Consider the following 10,018-nt stretch of genomic DNA (forward strand, 5'->3'; position numbering starts at 1 on the left):
AGCTCAAATCTAAGATCATGCCACTCGGGCCCTAGTGACAAGCATTAAGCATAACAAGATTGCAGCAACAATAACTTCATAAACTTTGTAGATAGACAATCATAACGTATCAATCCATCGGATCCCGACAAACACAACACCGATTACATCATATGAATCTCAATCATATAAGGCAGCTCATGAGATCATTGTATTGAAGTACATGGGGGAGAGAATACCAACTAGCTACAGCTAGAACCCGTAGTCCATGGGGGAACTACTCACGGAGCATGATGGAGGCGATGGCGTTGATGGAGATGGCTTCCGGGGCACTTCCCCGTCCGGCAGGTGCCGGGACGAGACTTCGTCCCCCGAGTTGGAGTTTCGCGATGGCGGCGGCGCCCTGGAGTCTTTCCGGAGTTTCGTCAAGAGTTACGGTGTTTTTAGGTCGAAAGGGGTTATATAGGCGAAGAGGCGGCGCAGGGGGCACACGGGGCGCCACACCACGAGCCGGCGCGGGCCCGGGCCGGGCCGCGCCGCCCTATGGTGTGGTGGCCCTCTCGGCCCCTCTCCGACTCTTCTTCGGTGTTCCGGACGCTTCCGGGAAAAATAGGAGGTTTGGTCTTCGTTTCGTCGAATTCGAGAATATTGCCCGAACGAGCCTTTACCGGAACCAAAAACAGCAGAAAACAGAGACGGCACTGTGGCATCTTGTTAATAGGTTAGTTCCGGAAAATGCATGAAATCATCATAAAGTGCAAGCAAAACATGTAAGTATTGTCATAAAACAAGCATGGAACAACAGAAATTATGGATACGTCGGGGACGTATCGGCATCCCCAAGCTTAGTTCTCGCTCGTCCCGAGCGAGTAAACGATAAAAAGAATAATTTCTGTAGTGACATGCTACTTACATAACCTTGATCATACTATTACAAAGCATATGAAATGAATGAAGTGACTCAAGGCAATGATCTATAGTTGCTAACAAATAAATAACATATAGCAAAACTTTTCATGAAGAGTACTTTCAAGACAAGTATCAAAAGTCTTGCACAAGAGTTAACTCATAAAGCAATAAGTTCAAAGTAAAGGCATCGAAGCAACACAAAGGAAGATATAAGTTTCAGCGGTTGCTTTCAACTTGTAACATGCATATCTCATGGATAATTATCAACACAAAGTAATATGATGAATGCAAATAAGCAAGTATGTAAGAATCAATGCACAGTTGACACAAGTGTTTGCTTCTAAGATGGAAGGAAGTAGGTAAACTGACTCAACATAAAGTAAAAGAATGGCCCTTCAAAGAGGAAAGCATCGATTGCTATATTTGTGCTAGAGCTTGGGTTTTGAAAACATAAAGAGAGCATAAAAGTAAAGTTTTGAGAGGTGTTTGTTGTTGTCAACGAATGGTAGTGGGCACTCTAACCCCCTTGCTAGACAAACCTTCAAGAGCGGCTCCCATGAATTATTTTTATTTTTGATTGGCACTCCTTCCAACCTTTCTTTCACAAACCATGGATAACCGAATCCTCGGGTGCCTGCCAACAATCTCATACCATGAAGGAGTGCCTTTTTATTTTAGTTTCATTATGATGATGACACTCCTCCCAACCTTTGCTTACACAAGCCATGACTAACCGAATCCTCGGGTGCCGTCCAACAATCACATACCATGGAGGAGTGTCTATTTTGGTTAATTAATTTGGGACTCGGGAATCCCATTGCCAGCTCTTTTTGCAAAATTATTGGATAAGAGGATGAAGCCACTAGTCCATTGGTGAAAGTTGCCCAACAAGATTGAAAGATAAACACCACATACTTCCTCATGAGCTATAAAACATTGACACAAATTGAGAAGCATTTTGAATTGTTTAAAGGTAGCACTCAAGCAATTTACTTTGGAATGGCAGGAAATACCACATAGTAGGTAGGTATGGTGGACACAAATGGCATAGTGGTTGGCTCAAGTATTTTGGATGCATGAGAAGTATTCCATCTCGATACAAGGCTTAGGCTAGCAAGGCTATTTGAAGCAAACACAAGTATGAACCGGTACAGCAAGACTTACATAAGAACATATTGCAAGCATTATAATACTCTACACTGTCTTCCTTGTTGTCAAACACTTTTACCAGAAAATATCTAGACCTTAAGAGAGATCAATTATGCAAACCAATTTTAACAAGCTCTACGGTAGTTCTCCACTAATAGGCTTAGACTACATGAAAAAAAACTTAATCATGATCTACTTGAGAGCTCAAAACAATTGCCAAGTGTCAAATTATTCAAGACATGATGAGGCATTTTCTGTTTCCAACCAAATATAAATAAGTGCAATAGCTTCCAACTTTTATCATTGAACATTAAAAGTAAAACGAAGAAAACGAGTGTTCATATGAAAAGGCGGAGCGTGTCTCTCTCCCACACAAGGATTGCTAGGATCCGAATTTATTCAAACATAAACAAAAAATAAAAGCACACAGACGCTCCAAGTAAAGCACATATGATGTGACCGAATAAAAATATAGTTTCAGGGGAGGAACCTGATAAGTTGATGAAGAAGGGGATGCCTTGGGCATCCCCAAGCTTAGACGCTTGAGTCTTCTTGAAATATGCAGGGATGAACCACGGGGGCATCCCCAAGCTTAGACTTTTCACTCTTCTTGATCATATATCATCCTCCTCTCTTGACCCTTGAAAACTTCCTTCACACCAAACTTCTCATAAACTTCATTAGAAGGGTTAGTACTCAAAAAATTTGAATCCACCTTGGTCCTGTAGTGGCACATTGCAAGAACTCAATAAAACATTAGCTACAGCTCTCCACGTCTAGAAAACCTCGCTTAAAGTCCACAAGAGACAATGCAAAAAACAGAGACAGAATCTGCCAAAACAGAACAGCCAGTAAAGACGAATTTTAATAAAATACTTCCGTTGCTCAAATCAGAAAACTCAAAACTAATGAAAGTTGCGTACATATCTGGGGATCACTCACGTAAATTGGCATAATTTTCTGAGTTACCTACAGAGAATTAGACCCAGATTCGTGACAGCAAAGAAATCTGTTTCTGCGCAGTAATCCAAATCTAGTATCAACCTTCGATTAGAGGCTTCACTTGGCACAACAAAACACAAAACTAAAATAAGGAGAGGTTGCTACAGTAGTAAACAACTTCCAAGACACAAATATAAAACAAAGTACTGTAGCAAAATAACACATGGGTTATCTCCCAAGAAGTTGCTTTCTTTATAGCCATTAAGATGGGCTCAGCAGTTTCGATGATGCACTCGCAAGAAATAGTATTCGAAGCAAAAGAGAGCATCAAGAGGCAAATAGAAAACAAGTTTAAGCCTAACATGCTTCCTATGCAAAGGAATCTTGTACACAAATAAATTCATGAAGAACAAAGTGACAAGCATAAGAAGATAAAACAAGAATAACTTCGAAAATTTCAGCATATAGAGAGGTGTATTAGAACCATGAAAATTTCTACCACCATATTTTCCTCTCTCATAATAATTTTCAGTAGCTTCATGAACAAACTCAACAATATAACTATCACATGCAGCATACTTTTCATGATTTCCAAACACATAATTTTTATCAAGTTCAAGAATAGTGGAATTAAAACTTTCAAACTTACTTTTATTAATAATATAACAAGGTAGTTGATCAATCTCAATAGATATGGGACTCATAGAATAAGCCAAGAACTCTCCAATCCCATTTTCATTAGTAGTACAATTAATATTATCAAGTATCATAGGACCATCATCTAGAGCTTTATCATAGACATTTGCCAAACAAAATTCTTTAGTACCATGCATTTCGACATTAGGCACAAACAAAGCATTATCATAAGATTTATCAAAGTAGCATGGATTATCATAGATAACAGTAGCATAATTATTCTCACAAGAATTACTCATAGGTACTATTTCAAGAGAATCCACAGGAACATAACATTCAACCTCTTCCGGTAAGCATGGAGGACAATCAAATAGTGTAAGAGATAAAGAGTTACTCTCATTAGAAGGTTGGCATGGGTAGCTAATCCATTCTTCCTCCTTTTGTTCGTCGCTCTCCTCTTCTTTTTCATCCAATAAGCTTTCAGGTTCATCAATTTCCTCCTCTTTTTCATCCAATGAGCTTTCAGGTTCATCAATTTCTTCTTCCACCGGTTCTCGCAAATTGTGAGTGCATTCTTGTGCATTAATGTGTCTCTCTTTATAATCAAGGATATAAGGATTCCTAACTGTAGCATTCTATGCAAGAATTAAGGATAGTGGAGACATAATCTTTAAGGCCCTTACAAACAACACAAGTTTCATAATTCTCAACCATGAAGGATTCTATCTCGGAGGCTCCCATAAATAAGACAAATTGTTCTACCTCTTCGAACCCATAATGAATATAGCAATTCCGATTATAGTTCTTAATTAAAAATTCCTCACTAAAGCCACATTGAAATTTAAGATGTTTAGTATCCTGTTGAGAGCAACAGTTTATATCATGGCATTTAAGCAAGATTTTAGCAATTGTATTCAATTTTTCTATCATAGCACTCATTATTCTACCAGTTCTTGATTCTCTATAACAATTATAACATTCTATAAGCTCCAAGTAGGTTGTTGGTTCTCCCATAACGGCAGTTTTTAATTTTTTGGTTTTTCAAATTTTTATGGATTTTTGGGTATATGAGACAAATAAAACAAGACAAAAATAAACTAAGCAAAAGTAAACTAAGCAAACTAATACTAGACAGAAGTAAACTAAGCACAAATAAACTAGACAAAAGTAAACTAGCAAAACAAAATAAAATAAAAGTAGAGAGAGAGGTAGAGTGTACTCCCCGGGTGAACTTATGAGTAGAGCTATGCCTCCCCGGCAACGGCGCCGAGAAAATAGTCTTGATGACCCACAAGTATAGGGGATCGCAACGAGTCTTCGAGGGAAGTATTACCCAATTTATTGATTCGACACAAGGGGAGGTAAAGAATACTTATAAGCCTTAACAACCGAGTTGTCAATTCAGCTGCACCTGGAAAAACACTAGCAACGGGGGTGATGTGAAAGTAGCGAGTGGTATGAGAGCAATAGTAACGATAACACGGCGGCAGTAATAGTGATATGAGAGCAATGGCACCGAGAAGATAGTTGATACTACTTCCAATGACATGTAGAACGAGTATATAATGATGAAAGATGGACCGGGGTTCCCAGCTATCTACACTAGTGGCAACTCTCCAATAACAAGTGTTGGGTGAACAAATTACGATCGGGCAATTGATAGGATTGAAATAGCATTAAGACAGAATATCAAGATCATTAATCATGTAGGCATGTTTTCCAATAATAGTCGTACGTGCTCGCAATGAGAAACTTGCACAACGTCTTTTGTCCTACCAGCCGGTGGCAGCCGGGCCTCTAGGGAAACTACTGGGTATTAAGGTACTCCTTTTAATAGAGTACCGGAGCAAAGCATTAACACTCCGTGAAAACATGTGTCCCTCACATCACCGCCATCCCCTCCGGTTGTCCCGATTTCGTCACTTCGGGGCCTTTGGTTCCGGACGGTGACATGTGCATACAACTTGTAGATACAATCTAAGCAATAATTATAAAGCTCAAATCTAAGATCATGCCACTCGGGCCCTAGTGACAAGCATTAAGCATAACAAGATTGCAGCAACAATAACTTCATAAACTTTGTAGATAGACAATCATAACGTATCAATCCATCGGATCCCGACAAACACAACACCGATTACATCAGATGAATCTCAATCATGTAAGGCAGCTCATGAGATCATTGTATTGAAGTACATGGGGGAGAGAATACCAACTAGCTACAGCTAGAACCCGTAGTCCATGGGGGAACTACTCACGGAGCATGATGGAGGCGATGGCGTTGATGGAGATGGCTTCGGGGCACTTCCCCGTCCGGCAGGGTGCGGGACGGAGACTTCGTCCCCGGATTGGAGTTTCGCGATGGCGGCGGCGCCCCCGGAGTCTTTCCGGAGTTTCGTCAAGAGTTACGGTGTTTTTAGGTCGAAAGGGGTTATATAGGCGAAGAGGCGGCGCGAGGGGGCACACGGGGCGCCACACCACGAGACGGCGCGGGCCCGGGCCAGGCCGCGCCGCCCTATGGTGTGGTGGCCCTCCGGCCCCTCTCCGACTCTTCTTCGGTGTTACGGACGCTTCCGGGAAAAATAGGAGGTTTGGTCTTCGTTTCGTCGAATTCCGAGAATATTGCCCGAACAGCCTTTACGGAACCAAAAACGAGCAGAAAACAGGAACTGGCACTGTGGCATCTTGTTAATAGGTTAGTTCCGGAAAATGCATGAAATCATCATAAAGTGCAAACAAAACATGTAAGTATTGTCATAAAACAAGCATGGAACAACAGAAATTATGGATACGTCGGGGACGTATCAGCCAGCCGCAGTCCTGGGAGCCTCCCGGCTCTACTGTGTTGCCCGTCGTTGCTCGCCGGTGGGTTTCTGACCGCAACATCTTGTAGACAGTGTTGGGCCTCCAAGAGCAGAGGTTTGTAGAACAGCAGCAAGTTTCCCTTAAGTGGATCACCCAAGGTTTATCGATCTCAGGGAGGAAGAGGTCAAAGATATCCCTCTCAAGCAACCCTGCAACCACAAAGCAAGAAGTCTCTTGTGTCCCCAACACACCTAATACACTTGTCAGATGTAAAGGTGCACTAGTTCGGCGAAGAGATAGTGAGATGCAAGTAATATGGATGAGTATGAGTGGTAATAGCAATCTGAATAAAATATGGCAGCGAGTAAACATGCAACAAAACAGTAAACAAACGGAGATTCAATGCTTGGAAGCAAGGCCTAGGGATCCCGCTTTCACTAGTGGACACTCTCAACAATGATCACATAATAGGACTACTCTACACCCTCTTGTTGGATGATGAACACCACTAACTGTGTAGGATTACACGAACCCTCATTGCCGGAGTTAACAAGCTCCACAATATTCAATGTTCATATTTAAATAACCTCAGAGTGTAAGATAGATCAACACAATCACACCAAGAACTAACATAGCATGCACACTGTCACCATCACACTATGAAGGAGGCATAGATCACATCAATTCTTAGCATAGCTATAGTTAACTTCATAATCTACAAGAGATTACAATCATAACCCACGCCAAGTACTACACGATGCACACACTATCACCATTACACCGTGTAGGAGGAATAGACTACTTTAATAACATCACTAGAGTAGCACATAGATGATATTCAACTAGATCACATAAAGAGAGAGATGAACCACATAGCTACGGCGGAGCCCTCAGCCCCGGGGTGAATTACTCCCTCCTCATCATGGAGACAAGCGATGGCGGTGAAGATGGCGGTGGAGATGACTCCGGGGCAATTCCCCGTCCCGGCGAGGTGCCGGAACAGAGACTTCTGTCCCCCGAATTGGAGTTTCGCGATGTGGCGGCGCCCCTGGAGTCTTTCTGGAGTTTCGTCAAGAGGTATCGAAGTTTTAGGTCACGACGGCTTAAATAGGCGAAGAGGCGGAGTCGGAGGGGCCACGGGGTGCCCACACACTAGGGGGCGCGCCCCACCTTGGGCCGCGCCGCCCTGTGGGGTGGGGCCCCCGGCTCCCCTCTCGTCCTTCTCCGGTGCTCCGGAAGCTTCCGGGAATTATAAGGTCTTCGGTCTTGATTTCGTCCGATTCCGAAAATATTTCTTTACTACGATTTCTGAAACCAAAAACAGCAGAAAACAGCAACTGGCCTTTCGGCATCTCGTCAATAGGTTAGTTCCAGAAAACGCATAAAAACAATATAAAGTGTGAACAAAACATGTAGGTATTGTCATAAAACAAGCATGGAACATCAGAAATTATAGATACGTTGGAGACGTATCAGTTTGCCATGCAGGAAACTAATCGAAGCAATCCACCACCTTCCTGACCAGGTATAGGTCAGGTGACACGCCCTTGCATTAGCCAGGACGTGTACCGGAGCATTGCGGGCCGTCGCCCGAGGGATCAGGGCCCACCAGCAGTCCTGGGAGCCTCCCGGCTCTCCGTGTTGCTCGTCGGTGCTCGCCGGTGTGTTTTGGCAGGCAACAGTTTTGAAAAAAAATCGAAACCAACTAGAGCTTTAGATATGTAAAAAAACTAGATTTAATCTAAGACTAAAGATTTTCTTGATAGGGGCCGGGCCGCTTTACAATGTACGCCAGTTTGGGTATCTTGATCCGGCGGTCGTTGTCAAAACTAGGTCTGGAATGCTGTAGGCGAGACTTTTATTTTTTAGTTTTTTTACTCTTTTTTGGCGGTGTGCATCCGTACTGCCACTAGGGTGGGGCGTTGTTGCAGAGGCTGGATGTAATTGATATCTTTTGATATTAATATATTAATATATTCCCTTTATCGAAAAAATATATTTGTGAGCGTTTGCGTTGTACTGTGTTTCGCAAAAAAAAAAATTAAAACCAGCTAGAGTTTGATATGTTAAAAAACTACTCCCTCCGGTTTTTTTAATTAGCTCGAATTTAGTACAAAATTGTAGTAAACTCGAATTTAGTATAAAGTTGTACTAAATCCGAGTCAATTAAAAGAGACTGGAGTAGATTTAATCTAATTGTAGGCTAAAGATTTGCTTGATAGGGCCCGGGCCGCTTTACAATTTACGCCAGTTTGGGTCTCTTGATCCGGCAGTCCTTGTCAAAACAAAGCTGTCTTGTACTGCTGGTGCGGCCCAAAAGTAGAGAATAATCACACCCACCCAGCTGTCTCCTCCGCAACGCGCAGCCGCCGAGACCTGCTGGGGCAGCAATTCTCTTTCCATGATTTTTGTCAGCCACTCAACCTCCCCGAGGTCAACCGCTTTGCCAGTTGTCTATGATTGGCGCACCGCGACGCATGCCCACAGCGATCTTGGACAGTTTGACATCGCAGGCACCAGGTCAATCACATGCAAGCCAACATGCAAATACTACAATTCTACAGAGGTTAACTTTCAACATGTCGCCACATTTCCTTTTCCACATCCGTGTTACCAAATCGCATGAGATCTCTCTCTCTAATCAAGTGCACGTAGTGCGCACTACGCGCTCCGTACAGGACATGGAAAATAAAAGAGCAAATTCCAGATTTTATTCATGGCTTTTTAAGCAAATTACACACATTCAACAATTATTCATAGTAATTATCTTATCTAGTGAAAGTTTCGATAAGTTTTACCGCCTATATAAAGATTTCAGAGCGTTTTAAAGTGGTTCCGAGCCGGTTTGTACACGTGGCATGACACGTCGTTGGGTTCATCCTCTCGGTTTCCCGCGACCAAACTTTACTGGGGTAAAAATTGGCAAAACTTTCACTAAATAGGATAACTGGAATAAAAAATTGCTAAAAGAGATAGTTAGTGTGAAAATGTCAAACTATGGGTAAAAAATGGATTATACTCAAAATAAAAAAGTAGAGGGGGTCACGGGCTCACGGCACATACGTACGACATGCTCATTTGTTTTCCCTATACTCGGTATTACCATATGTTAGACGAAAGCATGAAACCTGACAGTAGGACCGGAGAACCGCCGATGACCTGAGTCCATGTCCTTTGATAGAACTCAATAGATTTGTGGTCTAAGGAGAGAGTCTTGATTCCAACTTGGGACTTCTCCACATGGGAGGTAAGATAAACAATCATAAGAGTGAAATATTTTGCCCTGGTAAGGCTAAAGAGGTAGAGCATGCTTATAGAACAATATTTGGTTGTGAGGTAGGGTCTTTACCTTTTAATTAAATATCTTGGCATACCCATCCATTATCGGAGGTTGCTGAATATAGAGTGGAAACCAGTTGAGGACCACTTTGAGAGGAAGTTGGCGTCATGGCTAGGAAAGATGCTTTCCTACTGTGTCCATTTCATCCCGATTAATTATGTTCTAACAAGCTTTCCGATGTTCCTTTTATCTTTCTTTGAGATGCCCAAAGGGGTACGAAAAATATTTGATTTCTATATGTCTCACTTTTTTTTTGGC

The sequence above is a fragment of the Lolium rigidum genome, chromosome 4, assembly GCF_022539505.1.
Source record: "Lolium rigidum isolate FL_2022 chromosome 4, APGP_CSIRO_Lrig_0.1, whole genome shotgun sequence".
Lineage (NCBI taxonomy): Eukaryota > Viridiplantae > Streptophyta > Magnoliopsida > Poales > Poaceae > Lolium > Lolium rigidum.